This window comes from Salvelinus sp. IW2-2015, unplaced genomic scaffold (genome assembly GCF_002910315.2).
Source record: "Salvelinus sp. IW2-2015 unplaced genomic scaffold, ASM291031v2 Un_scaffold1658, whole genome shotgun sequence".
In the NCBI taxonomy this organism is placed as follows: domain Eukaryota; kingdom Metazoa; phylum Chordata; class Actinopteri; order Salmoniformes; family Salmonidae; genus Salvelinus; species Salvelinus sp. IW2-2015.
In genome coordinates, this window is record NW_019943066.1 from 50407 (window position 1) to 77637 (window position 27231).

Consider the following 27231-nt stretch of genomic DNA (forward strand, 5'->3'; position numbering starts at 1 on the left):
CGTGAACGTTTTTTTTGCACACATGTAATATAGCCTTGTGCACTTGTTCGGTGTCTACTATAGTGGCCACTATAATAGAGCAAAAATAGAATGCCCGTTGGTTTCATTCTATTTCTACTGTAAGATGTTTTTTTCCCCCAAGTGCAATATTTTTATTGTTTGTGGTCACAAGCGTTATATTTTAAAGGCTGTCGTGGCTAAGTGCAATATTAGTGTATTGTATTCTTCAGACTTGAGTGTCATTTGCAGTGAAGTCTAGGCAATAAATAACATTGGATTGCTTTCTTTACATTTTTTAGCTGCAAGTTAGGTTCACATTAACCACTTTATTTTACACACAGAGACTGATCATGTAGATCATATTCTTTGTTTGATTAGTTAAAACCTTCATATCCCCCTAGCAGGGATTTTCTGCATGTTTCAGTGAGAAAAAAAGTGTCACCTTTTTGGGCCCTCAGTAGTTTGCATCCCTGCTTATGGGCATTTGTAATGCACCCCTTGACATTGTGCATCTGAKGTAGAGAATAGCTTAACTCACATTGTTTACATATTGTTGAGCTATATGTTCTCATTAAAAAATCTAATACAAGTTGACCATGTACTGCATATGAGGCTATTCATTATACTAGATGTTGTACATGCCTTGTGCTGACAGGACTTTTGTTTCGTTTTTTTTGTGTGCAAATTCAACCCTTGTAATCTAGGTGGTGAAATGTCTGGAAGCATGAGATGATGGTATCCATAGCTTAAAACATGCACACAACTAACTACTACTACCAAGTTCAATGCAAGATACTTTCCCCCCCCAGAAGGTCTGAATGGCACTCGGAGGTGCCATTGTGATAATGAAGATGGTTTGCCTCAGACTACCACAATTACATTGTATAAATGTGTTTAAATGGTAAAATAAAGACTAGTTAGGCTATAAGAAATACATTTTATTTTATTCAATGGGTTAAGGCAAAGCAGAAACGACACACAAAACACTTTTCATTTCACGCATACAACAATAACCTATTATTAAAGTACAGAATGTTTACAATATAAACAATAGTATTTTACATGTTCCAAATTACGTTTTATATATATTCATATGGGTTGTTTTGTCATGACAACAAGGTGACGGTGCTCTCTACTCAAATGGCACAACCGAATCATTCMGATTGAGCAAAGTGCAGCACGTGACAACCGTCATGTGTACCTGAGGGACGTCACGTGTCGTATCTGGAAATGGACGAAGTAGAAACTGATGCTGCTGCAACACTGCTCATCTTCACAGTGGGAATCCAGTCCACGTGGGTGTCTTGATTGAGGTCAGCTGGTGAACCTACTGTACATAAACAAATAAAGCACACCTGATGTTAGAAAATCACTTCTTCAGGTCACCTGTACCATCAGGGCACATCATGTTTTGGTTGCGTTTAATTCCGGTGTTTTCGTGTCATATAAAGATGAAATCTATTGTTGAGCTGGAACAASCATTAGTCACAGTATTTTGTCCTATCCCAGTGAGACATTTATCCTATGCTGTAATATCATACATTTTCCCTCCTTATGAATCAAGTTCTCTACAAATTATCTTCTTTTTTTGACAATGTCCACCTCTTGGCTATATGAACCTCATATTGTACAATTTGTGTCTCCCCTTTTTTTATAGACATGGCTAGAAGGGATCATATTTTTGTCAAATTTTAACATCCATTTGACTTTTTGTAGCAGATTAGGAGAATTTACGGTAAAGGCATGGAGAATTTAACGTAACAGGTTAGGAGAATTAKGTTAACGTACGGAAAGGGGTTAGGGTTAGCTAAAATGCACACAAAAACACGTTAATTTGACCCCTTTTCATAGGCCTAGATTACATGATTKCATTCAAGACATCGTTGTTATCGATATGTTGTCAGTGTCAGCAGAGTAGGCCTATTTTTTCCATGCAAAGGAAAGAAACGTCTCTGATACAGCCTGGCATCGGCCTATAGGCTATATCACAACCGGTCGTGATTGGGAGTCCCATAGGGTGGCGCACAATTGGCCCAGCGTCGTCCGGGTTTGGCCGGTGTATGCCGTATTTGTACATTATAATTTGTTCTTAACTGACGTGCCTAGTAAAATAAATAAAAATGTCCCAACGCGCTCATTAATCGCCTAAATTACGACTATCCAATCTACTCATCATATTAGGAATAGTAGGCTTACATTAGTTTGCAAATGCCATGGTAGATGCATGCAATCCTTTATTTATATATGGCATGATTCCACCAATTGTAACCTTTTACAGTACATCACTTTCAAAGAGGTACTTTTATTTTGAAGGCAACCCGCAAATTCCACTATTGTGCCTAATCCTTATGGTGGCTATTTTCACACCACGGTCCAGTCAAACCTCGCCAGCCAGATGAAGCTATCTGGCCTCTTTGCTTATAAGGTTAGCTTTGGGTAACAGGGTTAAGTAGTTGGCTAGCTATTTATTTCCATGAACTGAATTTCAGTTTCGATAGACGAACAACAAGTGGCAACCTAGCTAATACTTACAAGGATTCCTAAATTATTGCTAAGAATAATGAAAATGACTGCAGTTTCTACTGGWCATTGTTTTCAGGCKTGTTGTATTGGTGCTAGCTAGGTACCAAGCTAAAGATAGCTAGCTACCCCAAAAGTAGCGGTCTAACAAATAATGGCTTATTACTACCAACGTGGTATTTTAAACACTTCGTTCGTGGCCTGTGTGTGCTTGTTGGCAGACTTTTTGTTGTACAACTTTGAGAGTGCTACTGATAGTAGTGTTGGCGCTGGGCTTGCACGTTCAAATTCAGCACACACAACATTCTATAGTAGAYTTGTGTTATTTGACGTGTCAAATTAAAAGCTTATTTAACGCGTAAAATAGTGTTGTTTGACGTGTATCTTTTTTTGACATGCAAAGACCTAAACGGCAAACGCTGTTCCATAGCTGAGTCACGGAGACAGCAGCACGCCCGCAAATCGTGACAACTTTTTACCAGCTGTAGGTAGGCTATTAAGATGGGTCATTTAAAGTGGTGGTTTAAAGTAAACTGCATTCTAATGTCGACTTTTCTTATGGAAAAGTATCAACAGGATCAAGCGACGGATTTTACTCATGCTCAGTTCTAGGGTCTGGACCGCTTGTGGAAATTTGAAATGAAATGAAATCCYTCGCGTTTATGGTAAATCCCTGTTTATGGTAAAAAGTCCACAATGAAAATKACATTAAATGTGGAGAATGATTTGCATTTGCATCAGTTGGTCATCAAGTAGAAAAATGTCTATGCCATTGCGGGCTAATGTAGCCTACCATTTGATACAATAAATATATWGAAATGACTATCACTTAAGTCATTGCAAATCAATTTGTGACACTTGTGTAGACTACCTGGAGCTGACAAACAGATTTAATAAATAGCCTATAACATAGTTTGTTATGCAATTATTAATGGCCATGTGTAACAGTATAACTTTAAACCGTCCCCTCGCCCCAACACGGGCGCGAACCAGGGACCCTCTGCACACATCAACAACTGACACCCACGAAGCGTCGTTACCCATCGCTCCACAAAAGCCGCGGCCCTTGCAGAGCAAGGTGCAACACTACTTCTAGGTTTCAGAGCAAGTGACGTAACTGATTGAAACGCTACTAGCGCGTACCCGCTAACTAGCTAGCCATTTCACATCCGTTACACATGTTTAGTTATTTCAATTGGAAGTTATCAATTGTGATCATGGTCACAGCTCTATCGTAAATGTATCGTTCTCCACATTTAATGTCAGTTTCATTGTGGACTTCTCCCTGAAATGAGATGTTGGCATGTTGGCCTATCAGGCTACCTGCATCTATCTTAGCAAATCACGGCAACGTTGAATAACAATTATGAGCCCAGATTTTAGTCAGTGCCACTGTWTCAAAGGCTATGAAGTATTTGTAGTTAAACAATTCAGTATTGTCAGTTCATCATATCAGAGCTGTAGCTCCGCCCACCTTACCAGCACACAGGCGCTAACACRAAGTAAAACCTAAAGTCCTCATTTACAAGCCTATACCTATTGGAATAACAAGTCAATCTCGCAAGTAGGCCATTTACAATGGTTTGTAGTCTCGACATCTGGCACATAATAATGGCACAATTGCCAGAAAATAGCCTAACATAAAAAAAAAATTGAAGTCCTTCCAAGTGTTCCTTCACAGAGATTGAGATCCTCTGTCAATTTYATCACTCAAACTCTCCTATCGGATTTACCTATAGTTATGCACATGCGCAAACTGGATTTATTTACAATAATACATCTGGGTGGTTTGAGCCCTGAATGCTAATTGGTTGAAAGCCATGGTATATCAGACATGTACCAGAGGAATGACAAAAACGTACTTTTTACTATTCTAATTACGTTGGTAACCAGTTTATAAAGCAAWAMRTTGTATATGGATTCCACGGCTAAGGMCAATCTCCTAAGAACAGAKCTTAGCTGTGGTATATTGGCCATATACCACACCTCCTCGGGCCTTATTGCTTAATCATAGCWGTCAAAACAATTTAAATCTACATCCATTGATGGAAAATGATCTGGAGAKTTTAATAAGGGGGATTTATTTTTTCTCTCGTGACATTCTTAAACTCGCAATAATTATTMTTTTGATGGAAAACCGAATTTTGCTTCTTAGCCTACGTTGTTAAAMATKTTGATATTCCTTAATTCGCTCAATAGCATTATAGAAAAAAGGTTTATTGGATAAATGTGGCAACTCCTCTCTTGCTGCGAAACCTTTTTKGGGGATAGTTTTCAGGCCTTGTGGGTGGGTTTTCAGAGTTCATTGGTCTAGAAATTTGAGCGTGATCTGGCAACACTGCTGTCAGCTACGCTTTAACAGCGCGATCGGACCTTTGTGCCCGATCTGAATTTACATCCCCTTTCTGTTTTAGCTAGCCACTGACTACACTTTAGCTGGCTAGTTAGCAGAGCAGTATATATAAATCTCACACAGTTGAAGTTGGAATTTACATACATTAGGTTTGAGTCATTACCTCGTTTTTTAACAACTCCACAAATTTCTTGTTAACAAACTATAGTTTTGGCAAGTCGGTTAGGACATCTACTTTGTGCATGACACAAGTATTTTTCCAACAATTGTTTACAGACGTTATTTCACTTATAATTCACTGTTCACAATTCCAGTGGGTCAGAAGTTTACATACACTAAGTTGACTGTGCCTTTAAACAGCTTGGAAAATTCCAGAAAATGATGTCATGGCGTTAGAAGCTTCTGTAGGCTAATTGAACATCATTTGAGTCAATTTGAGGTGTACCTGTGGATGTATTTCAAGGCCAACTTCAAACTCAGTGCCTCTGCTTGGCATCATGGGAAAATAAAAAGAAATCAGCCAAGACCTCAGAAAAAGATTGTAGACCTCCACGTCTGTTTCATCCTTGGGGGCATTTCCAAATGCCTGAAGGTCCCACGTTCATCTGTAACACATAGTATGCAAGTAAAACACCATGGGACCATGCAGCGTCATACCGCTCAGGAAGGAGACGCGTTCTGTCTCTAGAGATGAACGTGCTTTGGTGCAAAAGTGCAAATCAATCCCAGAACAACAGCAAGGACCTTGTGAGATCCTGGGGAAACGGAACAGAATTATCTATATCCACAGTTAAACGGCTCTATATCGACATAACCTGAAAGGCGCTCAGCAAGGAAGAAGCCACTGCTTCAAAACCGCCCATAAAAGCCAGACTAGGTTTGCAACTGCACATGGGGTCAAAGTCGTACTTTTTTGAGAATGTCCTCCTGGTCTGATGAAACAAAAATAGAACTGTTTGGCCATAATGACCATCGTTATGTTTGGAGGAAAGGGGGGAGGTTTGCAAGCCAAACAACACATCCCAACATGAACACGGGGGTGGCAGTATCATGTTGTGGGGGTGCTTTGCTGCACTTCAAAAATAGATGGCATCATGAGGGAGGAAAATTATGTGGATATATTGAAGCACATCTCAAGACATCAGTCAGGAAGTTAAAGCTGGTTGCAAATGGGACTTCGAATGGACAATAATCCCAAGCATACTTCCAAGTTGTGGCAAAAAGGCTTAAGGACCAAAGTCAAGGTATTGGAGTTGCATCCACAAGCCATTGACCTCAATCATATAGAAATGTGGTGGTCAGAACTGAAAAAGCGTGTGCGAGCAAGGAGGCTACAAACCTGACTCAGTTACACCAGCTCTGTCAGGAGGAATGGGCCAAAATTCACCAAACTTATTGTGCGAAGCCTTGTGGAAGGCTACCTGAAACGTTTGATCCAAATTAAACAATTTAAAGGCAATGCTACCACATACTAATTGAGTGTATGTAAACTTCTGACCCACTGGGAATGTGATGAAATAAATAAAAGCTGAAATAAATCATTCTCTCCACTATTATTCTAACATTTCACATTCTTAACATAATTTGGTGATCCTAACTGACCTAAGACGGGATGTTTACTAGGATTAAATGTAAGGATTTGTGAGTTTAAATGGATTTGTCTAAGGTGTATGTAAACTTCCGACTTCAACTGTGTGTGTATATATTTTTTTAAATATTTATATTGTTTTACGTAGCCTAGATAATTGTTTGTACAGTATGTCGACGATGGTGTCCATTTCAGACCTTAAGGCATTTTTAAGGATGAGCATAAGAGCATTAAAAGTGGAGAAGACCACTAGAATTCTGGCCATGTGGAGAAGACCACTAGAAGTCTGGCCATGTGGAGAAGACCACTAGAAGTCTGGCCATGTGGAGAAGACCACTAGAAGTCTGGTCATGTGGAGGAGACCACTAGAAGTCTGGCCATGTAGAGAAGTACAGCTATAGTGAGGGGCAACTTACTGGTTTGGTCAGGGCCATCATGAGGGATAACGTTTATCCTGTGTCTGTGAGTGTAGCTATTAAGTACATTTTTAGCATCTTAGCAGTACAATGTGTTGTATAYAGCTGTCAACATTCTGCAAGGAAAGAGCCGCTTAATCAATTATATAATCATTGACGATATTATCCCTTATACAAGAATTCCAAGAGTGATAACTCCATTCTAGAATGTTGTCATTGATGAGAATGAATGTAATAATCTATTGATATTCAGTATGGACTTAGTTTAGACTTCCAGCTTGTAGTTTCATGACCAGAGACAAATCTTCAAAAGGACAGTATTTATTTATTTTGGAGTGGTACATGCATTCTCACAGTCTTTGATATCTAGGATCCTTTCCACAATATAATTGATATGTCAAGTGATTAAAATCCACCAGAATCCTAAACGATCAATTAAAAGTTTAATGAAAAACTACACTTAAATATTATACAGCTGTAATGTCTTTAATCAAATTTGAATTTTATTTATATAGCACAATTCTTACAATGAATGCATTTCAAGGTGTTTAGTTGTTGGATGGGGTGTTGTCTGTGAAATGGGCCTAAGATTACAAAGAGGAGGGCTGCTGGTCAGTGCCCAAAATCCTTATGTTCCATCCCTACATGTTAGTACCTTTCAGACGATCCCTCTATTACCGTTGGTCCTCTTCGGTGACCTCCCGGCRGAGGGTTTGAACTTTTCCTCTTGAGAATTAGAATCGGAAGKACAGTTGGATAGCTCATYGCAATACTTCACCAWTTCGGGCAAATTGTACCCTTAGACTGTCCTGATCATCTAGTKGATCATTCCAGATAATTCYKCCATCCCGGTAGAAACGTCCCATCCACATAGTAGGATTTTTAGATGTGCAGGTATTTTCACTGTTACTATAGTCAAGTCTGTGGGTTATGGTATTTGAATATRGCTGTTACCMTTTTAGTAATCAACTTAGCTAGCTAGTAAAAGTATTTTATTTTTTGTCTTTCAGATGGCTGGACCGGAAACACAGGTGACAACATTCGGGTCTGTAGCTGCCATTTTCYTGTGGGAAAGAGAAAGGGCACTGTATTTACCAGAAAAGGTAGCCTCATCTACCACGGCAGGAGAGAAAGATCCAGACTGTTGATTGGGAAACAAGAACAAACAATGAGGCATGACGATTGGGTGTTCAGGGACAACTTGTCCAAGGTGGGTTTGTGTTATGATAAACAATGCATTTTCTGTCCAGATAAAGATGTTGATACGGCATTTAAAAAGACCCACCACTGACCAAATGTCTCTTTGTTTTCCAGTCCCAACAGGAGTGGATCCTTCAGACCATCCGTGTCACGCCCTGACCTTAGAGATCCTTTTTATGTCTCTATTTTGGTTTGGTCAGGTCGTGAGTTGGGGTGGGGTGGGTTTTCTATGTTGTGTATTTCTTTGTGTTTGGCCGGGTATGGTTCTCAATCAGAGGCAGCTGTCTATCGTTGTCTCTGATTGAGAACCATACTTAGGCAGCCCTTTTTTCCACCTGTGGTTGTGGGAAGTTGACTTTGTTTAGGGCACATAGCCTGTTGAGCTTCACGGTTTGTTTTGTATTGGTTATTGTTTTGTTCGGCGTCATTTTTATAAATAAATAAAATGTACGCTCACCACGGTGCACCTTGGTCCTCTCCTTTCGACAGCCGTGACAATCCGGTGCATGGCCAACCTGTTCCAGTGGGAAGTGAGCGTCCAGTTAGCGGAGACTACAGCACATCGAGCCTGTGGACGGACAGCTCAGTAACACATCAAATATGATACAATATTATGTGAAACGTTGAATTTGTAGATGCATCGAAATTTTGATTGTATGTCCCCTTTTTCCCMCATGTTTTAGACATGAGGCGTGACAGTCAGAACATCAGGCTCACCCCRTAACAAATATAAATTSCCACTGTGCCCATGATAAAATGCAATGTGAATTGTGTTGTACTACTAAATGAATCTCCAGCCTTTGTGATTTAACTTATGTTAACTACATTACTTTAGTTGGCTGCTTTTGAGCAAAACGTGTATGTAATATAACCTATCCTGGAAGGTGTGTGTGTGTGTACTATGTGGAATATTTTTGGACCATTGTCAGAGGTCGTCACGCTGGATGGGGATGGAGGCTTTGGTGGTCCACACAACGAAGCAGCAGGCGTCTCTTCCAGTGATGTGGAGCTGACCCTGGACCGGTTGCCAGTAAGGATGGTCTTCACGAAGCCTGTAAGACCCTACTTCCTAGATATAGAAATCCTTTGACTTCACTGCCTCTTCAATGGTACAGTAAGGGCCCTTGTACCATATGGACTCTTGACCTCCAGCACTGCCGTGGTGCCCATGTAACGGATGTGAAATGGCTAGCTAGTTAGCGGGTACGCGCTAGTAGCGTTTCAATCAGTTACGTCACTTGCTCTGAAACATATTAGTAGTGTTGCCCCTTGCTCTGCAAGGGCCGCGGCTTTTGTGGAGCGATGGGTAACGACGCTTCGTGGGCGACTGTTGTCGATGTGTGCAGAGGGTCCCTGGTTCGCGCCCGTGTCGGGGCGAGGGGACGGTTTAAAGTTATACTGTTACACCCACCAGACCATTCAGTGAAGCACCCAGGATCCCAGACCTTGTGACCCAAAGCCCTGACTCCTGCACATCCATCCTTGTAGACATTTTGAATAGCTTGATGCACTCCTCTTCGTTAACTGTGCCCCACTTTACAGACATCACCCCATCCAACAACTGTGATCTGAGGACTCTTTTGCTTATTTGATTTTTTTATTCTTTTATTTTAGCAGCGACGGAGTAACGCACTTAGCCCTAACCACTGCCCCATAATTGCTGGCCGTCAATGTCACGGTTGTCTTCGTCCTCCTCATCTGAGGAGTAAGAAATGTCGGACCAATACGCAGCGGGGTAAGTGTTCGTCATTTTAATGGAAAAACTGAACACTACAAAACAACAAAGTGACAACCGTGAAGCTAATGAACAATCGTGCTGACACAAACATTACACATAGACAATCACCCACAACCCACAATGACAAAACAGGCTACCTAAATATGGTTCCCAATCAGAGACAACGAAAAACACCTGCCTCTGATTGAGAACCATATCAGGCCAAACACATAGAAATAGACAAACCAGACATACAACATAGAATKCCCACTCAGATCACACCCTGACCAAMCAAAACATAAAACATACAAAGCAAACTATGGTCAGGGCGTGACAGTCAACTTTTCTCTCCTTATGGTGTGCCAGTAGGGGTAGGTGTGCTGTCCAGCTGTTGCCTGCCGTATAGCCTCCTGCTGCTCCACCGACAGCGAATGCCTGCATGGATGCCTGCATGGATGCCTGCATGGATGCCTGCATGGATGCCTGCATGGATGCCTGCATGCCCCAGAGAGGGTAGTGGTTGTTCCGGCTCAGGTTTAAGAAGACATGCCATTCCACTGAACCGGTTACTTAGTCACTGAATAACCTCCTCTGGGCTCTCGGGACAGTGGGTTTTAGTCTTCAGCCAGGTACAGATCCTCCACTGACTGCACCTGGTTGGGCACGGCTGGCTTCCTTCACTCGCATTCCATATCCGTACGGACAATATTGGTAAACACCAAAATAGGCTTCATGGCTACACTGATGAGCTCGATGGAGGCATTCCCATGTGGTAGAGAGAATCCCCTGGTCACTTATAGAGACCTGCCAACAGGAAGTGGTCACCTCTAGAGACCTGCCTACAGGAAGGATGTTAAGTGCTRCATGCCTTTCAATGCACGACTTTGAACAACTTGAAATTAATTTGTTGTAAAAAATGTGCTATATAAATAAAGTTTGATTTGATTGATGACATTACATTTGTAGAATGCATCCACTGTGGCGGACTATAGACAACATGGACAGTATATGAATAGAACAGGTGTGTACAGCAGTAGAATAATGTAAAAAATATTGTACAATCCAGGTGTGCAAAGCTCAGACTTACCCAGAAAGACTCACAGCTGTAATTGCTGCCAAAGGTGATTCTAACATGTATTGACTCAGGKGTGTGAATCCTTATGTAAATGAGTTATTTCTGTATTTCATTTTCAATAAATTTGCAAAAAATTCTACAAACATGCTTTTACTTTGTCATTATGGGATATTGTGATAGATGGGTTACCAGTGTTCAATGACTATGTACATAGAGAAAAGCAGTCTCTAAGGTTCAGGGTAGAGTACCATGCGGTAGCTGGCTAGTAACAGTAACTAAGGGTGTTTTCACACAGTCCTCTTTAAAATAACCGATCTCAGTCTTCTTAAAAGTGAACTCTGGGGTAAGAAAAAGCTAAATAACTCAGTTCTCTTTGTATTCACACTGCCTTTGCATGAGGACTCAACTCTTTTGCCAGTTCACTTCACCTATTTTGTGGACTGAGTCCTCTTTGCATTCACATTGCTATGTTTAGAAAGGACCCAAGATATTTTTTCCATCATGCACTCTGGGTTTTTTACAAAGTGCAGGGCAAGCCATTCAGTCCGAATGTGTTATCGGACAGCTAGATATACCTACTTACATGTATGAAGGTAATGGATTGCATTTAGTTAAAATATGAGACATAATTGCAATCAGAAGATACTATTAACATGTACATTTGATTGGTAACAGAATAAATAGTAATAGAATAACTGCAGAATAAATAATGCTGTAATTGAAAATTGTACACCCAAGGTATGCTACTGCCCCTTTAAGAGMTAGAATTAAGCAATAAGGCACATACCACAGCTAAGAGATGTTCGGCAAGACGCAACACGGAGTGCCTGGACACAGCCATTAGCCGTGGTCCAAACACACTAAGATAGTCGTGAAGAGGGCACGACAAAGCCTATTCCCCACCAGGAGACTAAAAAGATGTGTCATGGGTCCTCGGGTCCTCAAAAGGTTCTACAGCTGAAAAATCAAGAGCATCTGGACTGGTTGCATCACTGCTTGGTATGGCAACTGCTTGGCCTCCACCCGCAAGGCACTACAGAGGGTAGTGCGTACAGCCCAGTACATCACTTGGGCCAAGCTTCCTGCCATCCAGGACCTCTATATCAGGCGGTGACAGAGGAAGACCCTAAAAATTGTCAAAGACTCTAACCACCCTAGTCATAGACTGTTCTCTCTGCTACCACACGGCAAGCGGTACCGGAGCACCAAGTTGAGGTCCAAAGGGCTTATTAACAGCTTCTACCCCCAAGCCATAAGACTCCTGAACAGCTAATCAAAGGGCTACCCAGACCCCTCTTTTACACTGCAGCTACTCTCTGTTTATAATATATGCATAGTCACTTTAACTCTACCTATATGTACATACCTCAATTACCTCAACTAACTGCTGCCCCCGCACATTGACTCTGTACTTGTACCCCCTGTATATAGCCTTGCGTGTTATTCTACTGCTGCTGTTTAATTATTTGTTACTTTTATTTTCTGTTTTCTATTTTTTACTTATCTATTTTTTACTTAACACTTATTTTATTTTATTAACTTAAAGCATTGTTGGTTAAGGGCTTGTAAGTAAGCATTTCACTGTCACCTGTTGTATTCGACGCATGTGACAAACACAATTTGATTTGATTTAATTTGATATTTCACAAACCTCAATGTGTCTTATTGCTATTATAAACGGTATACCAACGTAATTAAAGCAGTAAAAATAAATCGTTTGTCATACCTGTGGTATACATCTGATACACCACGGCTGTCAGCCAATCAGCATTCAGGGTTCGAACCACCCAGTTTATAATAGATTTTAGATCACATACAGGCTAAGATCACATGAACTTAAAACTCCACACATTTTGGAATTTCTTTGTGTCCTTGACAATCGCTAACCAATATCCAAAAACAGCACACGTTTTTTTCCCGCAAACCTGGACATCATCATCACCAATGTGAGGGTTTATGGCAGGGGAAACGGTGTAGCAGTAGTCTAGTGTGTGGTGCGCGAATAATGACAAGCRAACMTTGGTGTGCTTTGCATTCACATTGTCCTATAAAAGGTAACCGGACCGCGGAATTCAAGCGAACCGAACTCAGAACACCTCTTGAGATGGTCTCATTCGGGTTCGCTTCGGTGGTTCTTTTGAGGGGTCTGAGTTCCTTTGGAATGTTCACACTGCACACAAAAAAATTAGGCGAGCAGTACTGAGTTCACAGAAATTGGCTGAAAGGGACCAAGTGTGAAAACACCCTAAGGTTCAGGGCAAATCATTTGTTGTTCATTTCAAATGAGGAACCAGTTATTTGAATAAAATGGATAACAAAATATAAAACGTAAGGCTGTATGAAACATCGTATATAAACCCAAAATAAATAATGCCCCAGTTTCTGCAATTTACGATTTGACTGACATACACTAGTTGTTTCTTTCACCCACTATTTCGTCCAATCAGCACGAAGGGGCGGGCTCTGACAGTATTCCAGACAAAATGGCGGATGTTGTTGTTTTGCCGCAGGGTCAGTGCTAATCGGAGTTCGCCTTTTCACTGATTTACTGCAAGAAAATACATACATAATATCGTTGGCGACAACCTTCATCATTGTAAGGGTTTGCGAGGTGGACTGTAATGAAAGGCAAAGAAAGGTCGCCGATTAAAAAGCGCTCTCGGGCTTTGGATGATATCCGAGACAGGGGAGGAGGCCATCCGCCCAGCAAGAAAATGGGGGCTATCTCCGTTTCCAGTGGGAGCAATAATGGAAATAGCTCGACTAAAAGTGACGCAGGATCTACAAGAAGGAGTTTGTTGGGCGAAAAGAGAGACAGGGATTTTGACGGGCATGTTTCCAGTCGATCCGGCGTGAGTAACCATAGTTATCCCGTTGCTGTTGCTAGCGCTATCGGTAAGAACCACAACTTGGGCTTGACTCTCGATTTAGCCACTGCAAGGACTAGTAATTCTCGTGGCGAGCGTGCTCTGCCTCCCCCCAACAACAACGAAAGTGAGTACAAAACTCTTAAAATCAGTGAGTTGGGAACCCAGTTGAGCGAYGAAGACATCGAAGACGGACTTTTCCACGAATTCAAAAAATTCGGGGACGTGAGTGTCAAAATAAGCCGCAGCAACGACGAGAGAATCGCTTTTGTCAACTTCAGAAAGCCCGAGGATGCCAGAGCAGCTAAACACGCCCGGGGCAGGTTAGTACTTTACGACCGTCCTCTGAAAATCGACGCAGTGTACATCAACAGACGGAGAAGTCGCTCTCCAGTTGAGAGAGTTGACAGAGACCCCTATGTTGGAGCCCCAGGGCACAGACACCTTCACACCCAGAGACCCCTCTCCCCATCAGGGCTTGGATACAGAGACTACAGACTACAGCAGCTGGCCCTTGGGCGCCTCCCTCCTCCCCCACTTCCCCCTTTGCCCAGAGACCTAGAACGGGAGAGGGAGTTTGCCCTGTTTGAAGCCAGGTCGCGCCCAGGTCCAGCTTTCATTGCAGAGAGAGCTGCTGCTTTCCGCGAGGAGGATTTTATCTCTCCCGAGGATGACCAAAGAGCTAACAGAACGCTGTTTCTGGGCAACTTGGACATCACAGTCACAGAGACGGACCTGAGGAGGGCGTTTGACAGATTTGGGGTGATAACAGAGGTGGATATAAAGCCCACACGGGGACAGACCAGCACATACGGATTTCTGAAGTTTGAGAACCTAGACATGGCYCATCGCGCCAAACTCACCATGTCTGGGAAGATAGTGGGCCGTAACCCCATAAAGATTGGCTATGGTAAGGCCACCCCCACCACACGCCTATGGGTGGGCGGGCTCGGACCCTGGGTCCCCCTAGCAGCATTGGCCAGAGAGTTTGACCGCTTTGGTACAATAAGGACCATTGACTACAGAAAGGGGGACACCTGGGCTTATATACAGTACGAGAGCCTTGACGCTGCTCAGGCTGCGTGCACTCACATGCGTGGCTTCCCTCTGGGGGGGCCCGAGAGGAGACTCAGGGTGGACTTTGCAGACACAGAGCACCACTACCAGCAGCAGTTCCTTCAGCCTCTTCCTCTACCCCCCTTCGACATGGTGGCAGAKGCTTTCATCCACCGAGCCACAGCTGAGCCCCTGAGGGACAGGGAAAGGACTCCACCGCCGCTCCACTTCAGAGAGAGAGATCTGGGCTTCCCCGGGGCTGAGTGGCCCCCTAACCCGGCTATGCGTGAACGAATACGTCCCGGGGTCTTTGAGCTGCCAGACCACCTGCAGCGGGACCGGCGGCCGGGGGGGAGGGAGCCCTGGTCTCTGGAGCGTGAGCTGGTGGGGCGCGGCGGCGACCCAGGACGGAAACGACGCCTCATGGACGACGGTCGCCATCTTGATGTCTCTCCTGACAGCACTGACCGCACGGCACGCCGGCGCAGAGGTGGCCCATCCCCAGACGGTAGCCCTGACGGAGGCCGCTTCAGTGACTCAGAGCGCCCCCCTCGCGGCGATGACAGACCCTCCCCTGGACGAGACCGCCGCCCCAGTCTGGAGCGTCCTAGCGGAGGGGACAGGAGGTTGAAGAACCAGGGGAATCTCGCCGAGAGAGGGGCCTCCAGCAGTGGCCTCGCATCTTCAACAGGGGAGCGGAAACGTAAAGCCGGCGACAGCAGCATCAGAGTACCCGGAGCTAAGAGGGATCGCTCCTCAGACCAGGGCGGCTCTAAAGGCAGTCAGTCATCCAAGCTTAGCCTGGCCTGGCACGGCATGCTCCTCCTGAAGAACAGCAACTTCCCCGCCAACATGCACCTCCTGGAGGGTCACCAGGGCGTGGCCAAGGACCTCCTCGTCGACGGCCCCACGGGGAGACAGGTGGGSGARCTCAAGATCACCCAGCGTCTCCGCCTCGACCAGCCCAAGCTGGACGAGGTCTCCAGACGCATCAAAGCGGCCGGCCCCGGCGGCTACGCTGTCCTCCTGGCGGTTCCGGGTTCCGGTGGCGAGGAGGTATCGTCGACGGACCCCGCAGCTTCCACCCAGCGTCCTCTCCGCAATCTGGTGTCCTACCTGAAACAGAAGCAGGCAGCCGGAGTCATCAGCCTGCCGGTTGGAGGCAGCCGGGATAAGGACCACCAGGGTGTTCTCCACGCGTTCCCTCCCTGTGAGTTCTCACAGCAGTTCATTGATGCCTCGGCTAAAGCTCTGGCCAAAACGGACGAGGACTATCTGGTGATGGTCGTGGTGCGAGGGCCATCATAACTACAATAAGAGACGAAGCAGAACATCAGTGATATTGTACAAAAGAAAAAAAAGATGTCAGTAACTACTATTGCATGCTGTGTGTTGAGTTCTGCTCCATGGGGTACTACTATAGAGTAGGGGTATGATGGGGTACTACTAGAGTAGGGGTATGATGGGGTACTACTAGAGTAGGGGATGAGCAGTACTACTAGAGAGTTAGGGTATGATGGGGACTACTAGAGTAGGGGTATGATGGGGTACTACTAGAGTAGGGTATGATGGGGTACTACTATAAGTAGGGGTATGATGGGGTACTACTAGAGTAGGGGTATGATGGGGTACTACTATAGAGTAGGGATGATGGGGTACTACTAGAGTAGGGGTATGATGGGGTACTACTAGAGTAGGGGTATGATGGGGTACTACTAGAGTAGGGGTATGATGGGGGCGTAGGCTATGTCACTATTTGTTCCACCAAAATAATTATGAAGTGCCCTCTTGAAAGTCAACAAATGTGTAGGCAAATTGTGCTGCCCTGTTTTATTAATTAAGGGTGTGTTCATTTCCAGCCAGTATTATAAAAGGGGGACATTCTAGAAATACAATCTAACTTGAAATGAGGTAAAAATGGCACCCTTTTTCATTTAGGAAAACTTGAATCAACCGCTGTGTGTGAGAAGACTCCATTCCAACATTTGGTCCACTGTTAGTGTTCCACTGATCGTATTATATACAGAGCCTTCAGAAAGTATTCACACCCCTTGACTTATTCCACATTTTCTTGTGTTACAGCCTGAATTCAAAATGTATTWAAAAAATTGCTCTCCCATCTACACACAATACCCGACAAAGTGAAAACATGTTTTTAGAAATGTTCCCAAATGTATTGAAAATTAAATACAGAATGATCTCATTTACATAAGTATTCACACCCCTTAGTCAATACTTTGTTTCTAAGTACCTTTGGCAGCAGTTCTAGCTGTGAGTCTTTCTGGGGTTAGTCTCTAAGAGCTTTCCACTCCATTTATAATGCTTGCTTCCTTTTCTCGCTGTATAGGTTAGTATTGTGGAGTAACTACTATGTTGTTGATCCGTCCTCTGTCATTAAAACATCATGTTAAACACTATTATTGCCCACAGAGTGAGTCCATGCAACTAATTATGTGACTTGTTAAGCACATTTTTACTCATGAACATATTTAGGCTTGCCATAACATCTTGAATCACGACATTTCAGATTTTCATTTTTAATTAATTTGTAAAAATGTTTTTTTATTTTATTTAAAAAACATAATTCCACTTTGCTGTTATGTGGTATTGTGTGTAGGCCAGTGACACATTTCAATTTAATCCATTTTAAATTCAGGCTGTAACACAACAAAATGTGGAAAAAGTCAATGAATGTGAATACTTTTTGAAGGCTCTGTAGATTAGGCTGCTTTTTGCTTCATTACAATCATTTCGTGTCATTTACAGTTAATTATATATTTTTCACCTCAAGGCCCTTTCTAAAAATTCTGAATTATGAAGCCTTTATTTTAAATGTCACATTTTGAGAAAGATACCATCAGATCTGTTTGACAACGTTGGTATGGTGAGGATATAAATCATATTTCAATTTCTCACAAAAAAGTATTGGGGACAATTATGTTGGGATATGTCATTACTTGACAAAATTGACTTCCTGTCTTTCTGTAATACATGGAAATGGTTCAAACCTAGGAATCGAATGTCCCTATGCACAGTAGGCTATCTGTGGTTAGGTTACACCTGGTGTTTTACCCTGTACAACTGGTTAGGTTACACCTGGTGTTTCAGCCTGTATAACTGGTTAGGTTACACCTGGTGTTTTACCCTGTATAACTGGTTAGGTTACACCTGTGTTCCAGCCTGTACAACTGGTTAGGTTACACCTGGTGTTTCAGCCTGTACAACTGGTTAGGTTACACCTGGTGTTTACCCTGGTATAACTGGTTAGGTTACACTGGTGTTTCAGCCTGTACAACTGTGGTTAGGTTAAACCTGGTGTTTCAGCCTGTATAACTGGTTAGGTTACACCTGGTGTTTTACCCTGTATAACGGTTAGGTTACACACTGTGTTTTACCTGTACAACTGGTTAGGTTACACCTGTGGTGTTTTACCCTGTACAACTGGTTAGGTTACACCTGGTGTTTCAGCCTGTTAACTGGAGGTTACACCTGCTGTTTCAGCCTGTATAACTGGTTAGGTTACACCTGGTGTTTTACCCTGTACAACTGGTTAGGTTACACCTGGTGTTTCAGCCTGTATAACTGGTTAGCTTACACCTGGTGTTTCAGCCTGTACAACTGTGGTTAGGTTACACCTGGTGTTTCAGCCTGTACAACTGTGGTTAGGTTACACCTGGTGTTTCAGCCTGTATAACTGGTTAGGTTACACCTGGTGTTTCAGCCTGTATAACTGTGGTTAGGTTACACCTGGTGTTTCAGCCTGTATAACTGTGGTTAGGTTACACCTGGTGTTTCAGCCTGTACAACTGTGGTTAGGTTACACCTGGTGTTTCAGCCTGTATAACTGTGGTTAGGTTAGCCCACACCTCTATGGTTAAGGAATGGTTAATGACACTACAAAATGGGTAGAGACAATGGGGTTTAGTTGCTGAGTGTAAACTCAACCTAACGTGTCTGTGGTGTGAATATAGTGTATTCAATTGGTTTCCAAATGTGTTTTAATGTTACAGCTACTCACCAGTAATACTTGGGCGTATTGAGAGGCTGAATGAGAAATATAGAGGTGATTTTTGCCCAGCTAATATACTGTAGGATGGGCCCATCAATGCAATGATGCAGCAAACACATAGCCCACTAAGAGAGATGCTAAGGGTAGATTTTAATGTGTATATTTTCTTTAGCACCACCTGACCCTTGGTAGTAACTTGTGACCTATAACCTTTGACCTATAATGTGTGGTAAAATTACACTAGAGATAAAAACAAACGTACGTTTTTGTTGTTGTTGACATTTTTTGGTCCGGTTTCATTCAATTAATATACCAATGTTTGTTGCCAAGTTTGTCTGAATATGACAGTATTTTATTGGTAATCATTGCTAACAAATGATTTACGGTAATCCTAATAATCAATAAGTTAAAAGGCTATTCAACATTTGGAGAAACTGATCATTTTAGTATTTTTTTTTGAGGAAAACTTAAATTGTATGTTTGCTAAGTTCTACTGCTATTATTTTGCAGTGTTTTTAAACCACAATGTTTTCCCCGTTTGCGACCAGCAGAAAACAGCTATATTTGTCAGACTTAATAGCCTACTGTTGGTAACATTTTATGGCTGTTTTTTAATATTTTTTTTAAAAACTAAACTGAGTTGTAGTTTTAAGATGTTTTGAGATGAGGTTGGTCTGGTTTATCTGTTTGAAAAACTGTATGAGAAAAAAAATCTGTATTTGTCTCAAAGTTTTGCCTCAACTGTGGACTTCCTATGGCTCAAACCTCACAGGAACCTCTGAAGAGAAGGAAACTACTTAGTATTTGTGTGTTTTCACTGAGAAAGCAGCTTTTAAGTTGTCTTCTTTTGTGTTCTGTTTTAAGTGGAGTAATATGACCCTCTTGCTTTGTGCTGTGTACCTGGTTTCATTGGGAAGACAAGAAAAGGGAAAATCCTCTTCCCACACTGCGCTTACTGCCACGCTGTTTAACACACACAGAGACAAAGTGCATTTATGCACTTATTTGTCCTCCGAATATCAATAAATGTTCATTTGTTGGAAACCTGTTTCTGCCGTGGAAATGAATTGAAGAGCGAGAACTGTTGTGACTATCTCGTCTGTTGTGTTTCCAAAAAGGAATTGTGTTTATCACTTTGAATTGTGACACAAGAAAAGGGAACCAAACATCTCTTTGCCGATTGTTAGCGCCGAGGAGACTAGGAGAGACGTCTGCGTGATGATCACCTGTGTGTGTGTTTTCTCTCACACACACACACACACACATACACACACACAAACACACTTTTCAGGAGCTGTTGATGACCTGTTGAGCTAACAGGAGCTATTGATGACCTGTTGACCTGACAGGAGCTGTTCAGAAGTTGTTGCTGATTAATAGCATACCTTTTGACCCCTCCCCTCCAGGGCTGGCCCCCTGTGTGAGTTCTACTGCTCTAGCAGGTGAATCACAGGATCCATGGAGGAGTCCCTGCTGTGACCAAACCCCACTGTGTATACTATGGCTCCTGTTTGTCTGCAACCTCCAGCCCATGTCCTGCTCTGCAGTGTGAAACACAGTAGCAGGCTAGTGCAGAATGTGGGAGAACAGGGGTGGATTTGCAGCSCCCCCCCCCCCCCCCCCYTYSCTCTCACTGTTGTCTTCGATAAGGTCTTTCTCTGTTTGAGTTGACCACAGCCTGGGGKGGCTGTGGGCTGTGGGCTGTGCCATGTCCACGGTTCGCTACACAAGCAGAGGCCCTGTCACCGGCTGCCACGCATGATGCACCTCTTGTGGGTTTTCAGTTTCTTAACCCGCATAGCAACTCTACTTGACCACCGCAAGCTGTTGCACTGCTGAGGGAGTCACCTTGACCTGTGACCTTCTCAAAGTGACCGTACAACATTTCCCTGTTCTCCCAGAAGAATGATTATTTGTTGCCGTCATAATTTTGACGTCTTCAGTTTATGATTTGACTCCATGTATGCAGTGAATGGATGGAGGATCGGCCCTTTTCATGAATAGGAATATTGTTTATTGTTTCCTGCGGTTTGATTGAAGCTTTTCCTGAAAGAAAGGATCAGGAGTCACATGTTTGTTCTGCTCAGGTTTCCCCTGACAACCGCAGAACAACATCATCTACCTCACATTTCACTCGAACAAGGGAACGTAAGCCACTCGAACAAGGGAACGTAAGCAGAAAAGGCAAAATGAGCCATTTGAAACTCAATTTCACTTCAACATTTTCACAGGTTGTGAAAGGATCCGTATTGTTTCATTTTGTGACAGTTCAACCAAGAGCCCCCTTCGTTTTAAAGTCCCCTTATCTAATGAAGAAATTCTTCCTTATATTTATCACATATAGCTCCTCCCAGTACAAGTGCAGCAATAGCAGAGCTTAAATCCCGCCTGCTCCTGGTGCTGAAAAAAGAAACCGCCACTGGAGAAATGCTGCCCTCTAGAGGATCATGAAGGATCTGCATTCTGCACGCCCCCATGTTTTGCACCTGCTGACAGACAGGACCAGGGCAGCCGCTATCACTACTGTAGTGCCATAGGGAGTCACTACACTACACTGATGCCATAGAGAGACAGCTTGTTGCTGTCACTGCAGAGCCTGTTCGTGAGTTAGGAGGAGGGAGGCTGCTGCTGTCTGACCTTCAGAAGTGTGGAAGAAGCAGAGGTACGTATATTACCAATATTATGCTACAGTAAGTACGGTACCATATAAGAGCTTCCTCTCTTTTTTTACCTAGCACCTACAGTCCATTCAGTCTAGTTTGGTAGTCCACTCAAAATACAACCTAACATGATTTTCCAACCTCCCTTGGCTGTAACCTGTTACTCATTACAGCCATAGGTCTACAGTGGCGTCAGGAAACAGTCATTAATATAAACAAGTGACTAGCAACACAGCTCAGACACCCATGTATACCCTACAACACAGTCCACCAGGCGTCTCTTCACAGTCCCCAAGTCCAGAACAGACTGGGAAACGCAGTCCCCAAGTCCAGAACAGACTGGGAAACGCAGTCCCCAAGTCCAGAACAGACTGGGAAACGCACAGTATTACACAGAGCCATGACTACATGGAACTCTATTCCAAAATCAAGTAACTCAAGCAAGCAGTAGAATCAGATTTATAAAACACCTAAAACTATACCTTATGGAACAGCGGGGACTGAAGAGACACACACACACACACACACACTACACGTACATTGTAAGGTTGTAATATTGTGGTGTTATAAATGTTGTATTGTAGATATGTAGTGGTGTAATAATGTGTTGTATCATGTACTGTTTTGTTTAGATTTTTTTTGTATTTAATTGCCTTAATCCTGTTTGGACCCGAGGAAGAGTAGCTGCTGCCTTGGCAGGAACTAATGGGGATCCATAATAAACCCCAGGATGAGAAGCTGCTGCCTTCCATATAAACCCCAGGAAGAGTAGGCTGCTGCTTGGCAGGGCCTAACTGGGGATCCTTAATAAACCCAGGAAAGTAGCTGCTGCCTTGGCAGGGACAATATCGGGGATCCTTATAAACCAGAGAGTAGCTGCTGCCTTGGCAGGAACTAATATGTATCTTTAATAAACCCAGGAAGAAGTAGCTGCTGCCTTGGCAGGAACTAATGGGATCCTTAATAAACCCAGGAGAAAGTAGCTGCCTTGGCAGGAACTAATGATCTTTAATAAACCCAGGAAGAAGTAGCTGCTGCCTTGGGCAGGAACTAATGGGGATCCTTAATAACCCCAGGAAGAAGTAGCTGCTGCCTTGGCAGGAACTAATGGGTCCTAATAAACCCAGGAAATAGCTGCTGCCTTGCAGGGAAATATGATCTAATAAACCAGGAAGAGTAGCTGCTGCTGGCAGGAACTAATGGGGATCCTTAATAAACCCCAGGAAGAAGTAGCTGCTGCCTTGGCAGGGAACTAATGGGATCCTTAATAAACCAGGAAGAGTAGCTGCTGCCTTGGCAGGAAACTAATGGGGGATCATAATAAACCCAGGATGAGAAGCTGCTGCCTTGGCAGGAACTAATGGGGACCTTAATAAACCAGGAAGAGTAAGCTTGCTGCCTTGGCAGGGACTAATGGGGATCTATCCCGGATCTCATTGGACTAATGGATCTTAATAGCACATAAAAAATGTGGTTAAGTTTCTGTAAGACAAAAATAAAAGTTTTTTGGACATGATTTGAAAGCCTCCAAAACATGTCGCACCGTTTCCAAAAAACTGGCAACCATGTGACGCTGACCTCGGCATTAATCTTCACTTTCTGTGAAACCTTACCCTGGGCATTGGAGGAAGGGCAATGTCCCTCTAGTTACCACCTATCACTACCAACTGTAAAAGAGGCTTGTGGTAAAATGGTTAAATTACGTACAACCATAGTCTGGAGAAATTCAGTCCTCAACCTAGTCCTGGGAACTTGGGTCCATGTAAGCCTACACCTGCTAACAGTAAGTAACTGTGTTGTATTACCACCTGCTACAGTAAAGTAAACTGTGTTGTATTACCACCTGTTAAACGTAACTTGTTTGTAGTACACAATGCTGACAGAACTGTGTTGTAGATACACATGTTAACAGTAAAGTAACTGTGTTGTTTTACACTGCCTAACAAGCAAGTAATGTGTTGTTTACCACTGCTAACAGTAACTGTGTTGTATTCCACCTGCTAACAGTACTGTATTGTATTACCAACCTACTAAAAGTAAGTAACTGTGTTGTATTGCACAACCTAACAGTAAACTGTATTGAAGTACCACATGCTGACAGTAACTGTGTTGTAAGTACACCTGTTAACAGTAAGTAACTGGTATTGTATTACCACATGCTAACAGTAACTGTGTTGTAGTACCACATGCTGACAGTAACTGTATTGTAGTACACATGCTAACAGTAAACTGTATTGTAGTACCACATGCTAACAGTAACTGTATGTAGTACCACTGCTAACAGTAACTTGTTGTAGTACCACGGCTAACAGTAACTGTATTGTAGTACAAGCATCTGACAGTACTGTATTGTAGTACTACATGCTAACAGTAACTGTAATTGTAGTACCACATGCTAACAGTAACTGTATTGTAGTAACACATGCTAACAGTAACTGTATTGTAGTACCACAGTAAGTAACTGTAGGGATACCAAATGCTGACAGTAACTGTATTGTAGTACCACCTGTTAACAGTAAGTAACTGTATTGTAAGTACCACATGCTAACAGTAACTGTATTGTAGTACAACATGCTAACAGTAACTGTATTGTAGTACCAACCTGTTAACAGTAAGTAACTGTATTGTAGTACACCTGTTAACAGTAATGTATTGTAGTACCACATGCTAACAGTAACTGTAATTGTAGTACACTGCTAACAGTAAACTGTATTGTAGTACCACTGCTAAACAGTAAGTAACTGTGTTGTAGTACCACATGCTAACAGTAAACTGTGTTGTAGTACCACTGTTAACAGTACGTGTTTGTAGTACCACAATGCTAACAGTAAGTAACTGTATTGTAGTACCACATGTTAACAGTAACTGTATTGTAGTACACATGCTAACAGTAACTGTGTTGTAGTACCACATGTAACAGTACACTGTGTTGTAGTACCAACATAACGTGTCGTACATGACAGTAACTGTGTTGTAGTACCACCTCTAACAGTACTGTGTTGTAAGTAACCACATGTTAACAGTAACTGTGTTGTAGTACCACATGTTAACAGTAACTGTGTTGTAGTACCACATGTTTAAAAGGAAAGAAAAAAAAAAAAAAAAGAAAAAAAAAAAAAAAAAAAAAAAAAAAAAAAAAAGGAAAAAAAAAGAAAGAAAAGAAAAAAAGAGAAAAAAAAAAAAAGAAAAAAAAAAAAAAGAAAAAAAAGAAAAAAAAAAAGGAAAAAAAAAAAAACAGTAACTTGTGTTGTAGTACCACATGTTAACAGTAACTGTATTGTAGTACCACATGCTGACAGTAACTGTGTTGTAGTACCACCTGCTAACAGTAACTGTGTTGTAGTACCACATGTTAACAGTAACTGTTGTAGTACACATGTTAACAGTAACTGTGTTGTAGTACCACATGCTACAGTAACTGTGTTGTGTACCACATGCTGACAGTAACTGTGTTTTAGTACCACCTGCTAACAGTAACTGTGTTGTAGTACCACATGTTAACAGTAACTGTGTTGTAGTACCACATGCTAACAGTAACTGTGTTGTAGTACCACATGCTAACAGTAACTGTGTTGTCGTACCACAATGCTGACAGTAACTGTGTTGTAGTACCAACATGCTAACAGTAAACTGTATTGTAGTACCAATGCTAACAGTAACTGTGTTGTAGTACCACATGCTAACAGTAACTGTGTTGTAGTACCACATGCTAACAGTAACTGTGTTGTAGTACCACATGCTAACAGTAACTGTGGTTGTAGTACCACATGCTAACAGTAACTGTGTTGTAGTACCAATGCTAACAGTAACTGTGTTGTAGCCACATGCTAACAGTAACTGACCACATGCTAACAGTAACTGTATTGTAGTACCACATGCTAACAGTAACTGTATTGTAGTACCACATGCTAACAGTAACTGTATTGTAGTACTCTGTGGCTGAAAGGACATCCTATTATGTAATACTTTAGGTGCACTTTATTTAGCCTGGCACAATGGAACCAATGTAATAGTCCCCAAAGTTCAAACACCACCCATCTAACACTCCAGGCAGGCTCCATCAAACTGTCCTCCAGTTGTAGCAGTATATTATACTTGGAGATGACCACCATGGTATTATCACTCACTAGCGTCTGACAGTGTTTCCAGTTAGGTTTAGATCAAAACAGATGTGACAACGGATTGCCCCAAGGCTGAGATGGTAAGTACCAGATAAAGATACATCGTGTGTAAGGCATATCAATAAGGCAGATGGAGGGTTGCTGGCAACAAAATGGCTCCTGGTGAAGACCCCAGACCATCACCTGCCGTTGTTCCCTTGTGCAAGGCGCTGCACTGTGGCTGACCTTGAGCCTCGCTACGTGTCTGTCTGGGAGGGATCTGAATGTCAGAAGAGTAATTTATGTTTCTCACAAAATGGATAACAAAATATCTATTCTGTTCTAGTCGATTTCTCTGTTCCCTATAGAGTATCGTCACTTCTAGAGGATATACTGAACTCTGGAACATCCAAGACACTGTCAGACACCTCAGACTGTAAGTACTACCCATTCATACAATATGTTACTTTCTATATAATTGCATCTGTACTATTACAAACTCAGTGCTGTTGAAATGAACAATCCACATTCTGTTCACCTCTTTACTTCTCATAACATTTTCCAAATATATTTTTGTTGTTATATTTTGAAGCGATTTAATTTGCTTATAAGATGATTGTTTAAATTTGACTCATCATATCTGGTCTGATATACATTGTTTTGTATTGTTCATTCTCTTAATAAAAAGTGATTTTGGTGCAATTTCTTTGTGTGTGTGTGTGTGTGAGAGTGATTTTCTCCAGGTGTCTGAATAGACGCAGAAATGACCCTAACAAACATCACCCTCCATGTCACCTGTCATTTTATTGCAATAGTAACTATTAGGAATATGATTGGTTAAAGCATGTTTTCTTGCAATCTGAATAAAATATCAACATCAAATACATTTCTAGGTGTTACCAATATACATTTAAGAACGTGACTTTTTAAGGGTTGCATTTGTTCCTGTTTTCTTGAAAACAATTGGGGGAAAAAACAAAAAAAATACATTTTTTCAGGATATTGCTTAAACCATGGCTTCTTTATAATACACCACACTGGGTTCAGACAGTAAATAATATAATAATACATTAAACACATCTACTTTTAAAGCATCAAAATGTCCTTTTTACACACGATTTAACATTAACATTCAGTGGGCCCACAATCACTTCTTGGAAATCACACTGGAAGTGAACAAAACAGCTAGGTCCCAAATGGCACCCTATTCCCTATATAGGAGCACTACGTTTAACCAGAACCTATAGGGCTCTGGTTAAAAGTGCATTATATAGAGAACAGGGTGGCATTTCGGACTTTCAACACTGAGCTCTCTTGGCATCCATTTTAGGAGCAACAGAGCTGCTGCGTGTGCATCACGGTTAATGGGAGAATGTTTTAAAACAATACAAAGAGCTGTGCAGGCAGGACGCTGATGAGCTTTGTGAGAGTGAGCTGAGGGGGAAGAGAGATTTGGAAGTAGTTTTAATGATGCAGCGTTCTTTTGAGTTTAAGCTTTTTAGCGCCACTAGAGGGCGGTAGAATACAAAAATTAAATGTTCATCACTTAATTTTGAACCAAACTGGTCAGTGTTCCCGGGGACTGGTCAGCAGTATCTCACGGACCGGGGACTGGTCAGCTGTATCTCACGGACCGGGGACTGGTCAGCAGTATCTCACGGACCGGGGAC

The 27231-nt window shown here is 42.4% G+C and overlaps 3 long non-coding RNA genes and 1 pseudogene across 4 annotated transcripts; 3 read left to right on the forward strand and 1 right to left on the reverse strand.

Moving 5' to 3' along the window:
- The first annotated feature begins 2345 nt into the window (after positions 1–2345).
- On the forward strand, positions 2346–9806 carry LOC139024565 (uncharacterized). The gene is made up of 4 exons (XR_011475902.1): positions 2346–2425; positions 7888–8095; positions 8192–9131; positions 9692–9806. It is a non-coding gene; the product is annotated as an uncharacterized lncRNA (long non-coding RNA).
- A 3530-nt stretch (positions 9807–13336) lies between these two features.
- Positions 13337–16294, forward strand: LOC112071598 (RNA-binding protein 15 pseudogene; annotated as a pseudogene).
- An 88-nt stretch (positions 16295–16382) lies between these two features.
- Positions 16383–19845, forward strand: LOC112071599 (uncharacterized). Of its 2 annotated transcripts, XR_011475904.1 has the most exons (4): positions 16383–17953; positions 17989–18060; positions 18098–18133; positions 18275–19845. It is a non-coding gene; the product is annotated as an uncharacterized lncRNA (long non-coding RNA). The 2 variants fall into 2 exon arrangements; XR_011475905.1 differs by lacking the exons at positions 16383–17953; positions 17989–18060; positions 18098–18133 and adding an exon at positions 18214–18241.
- LOC139024567 (uncharacterized) lies at positions 17878–18162 on the reverse strand. The gene is made up of 2 exons (XR_011475906.1): positions 18105–18162; positions 17878–18031 (listed from the first exon to the last, which is right to left on the reverse strand). It is a non-coding gene; the product is annotated as an uncharacterized lncRNA (long non-coding RNA).
- Positions 19846–27231: the final 7386 nt, after the last annotated feature.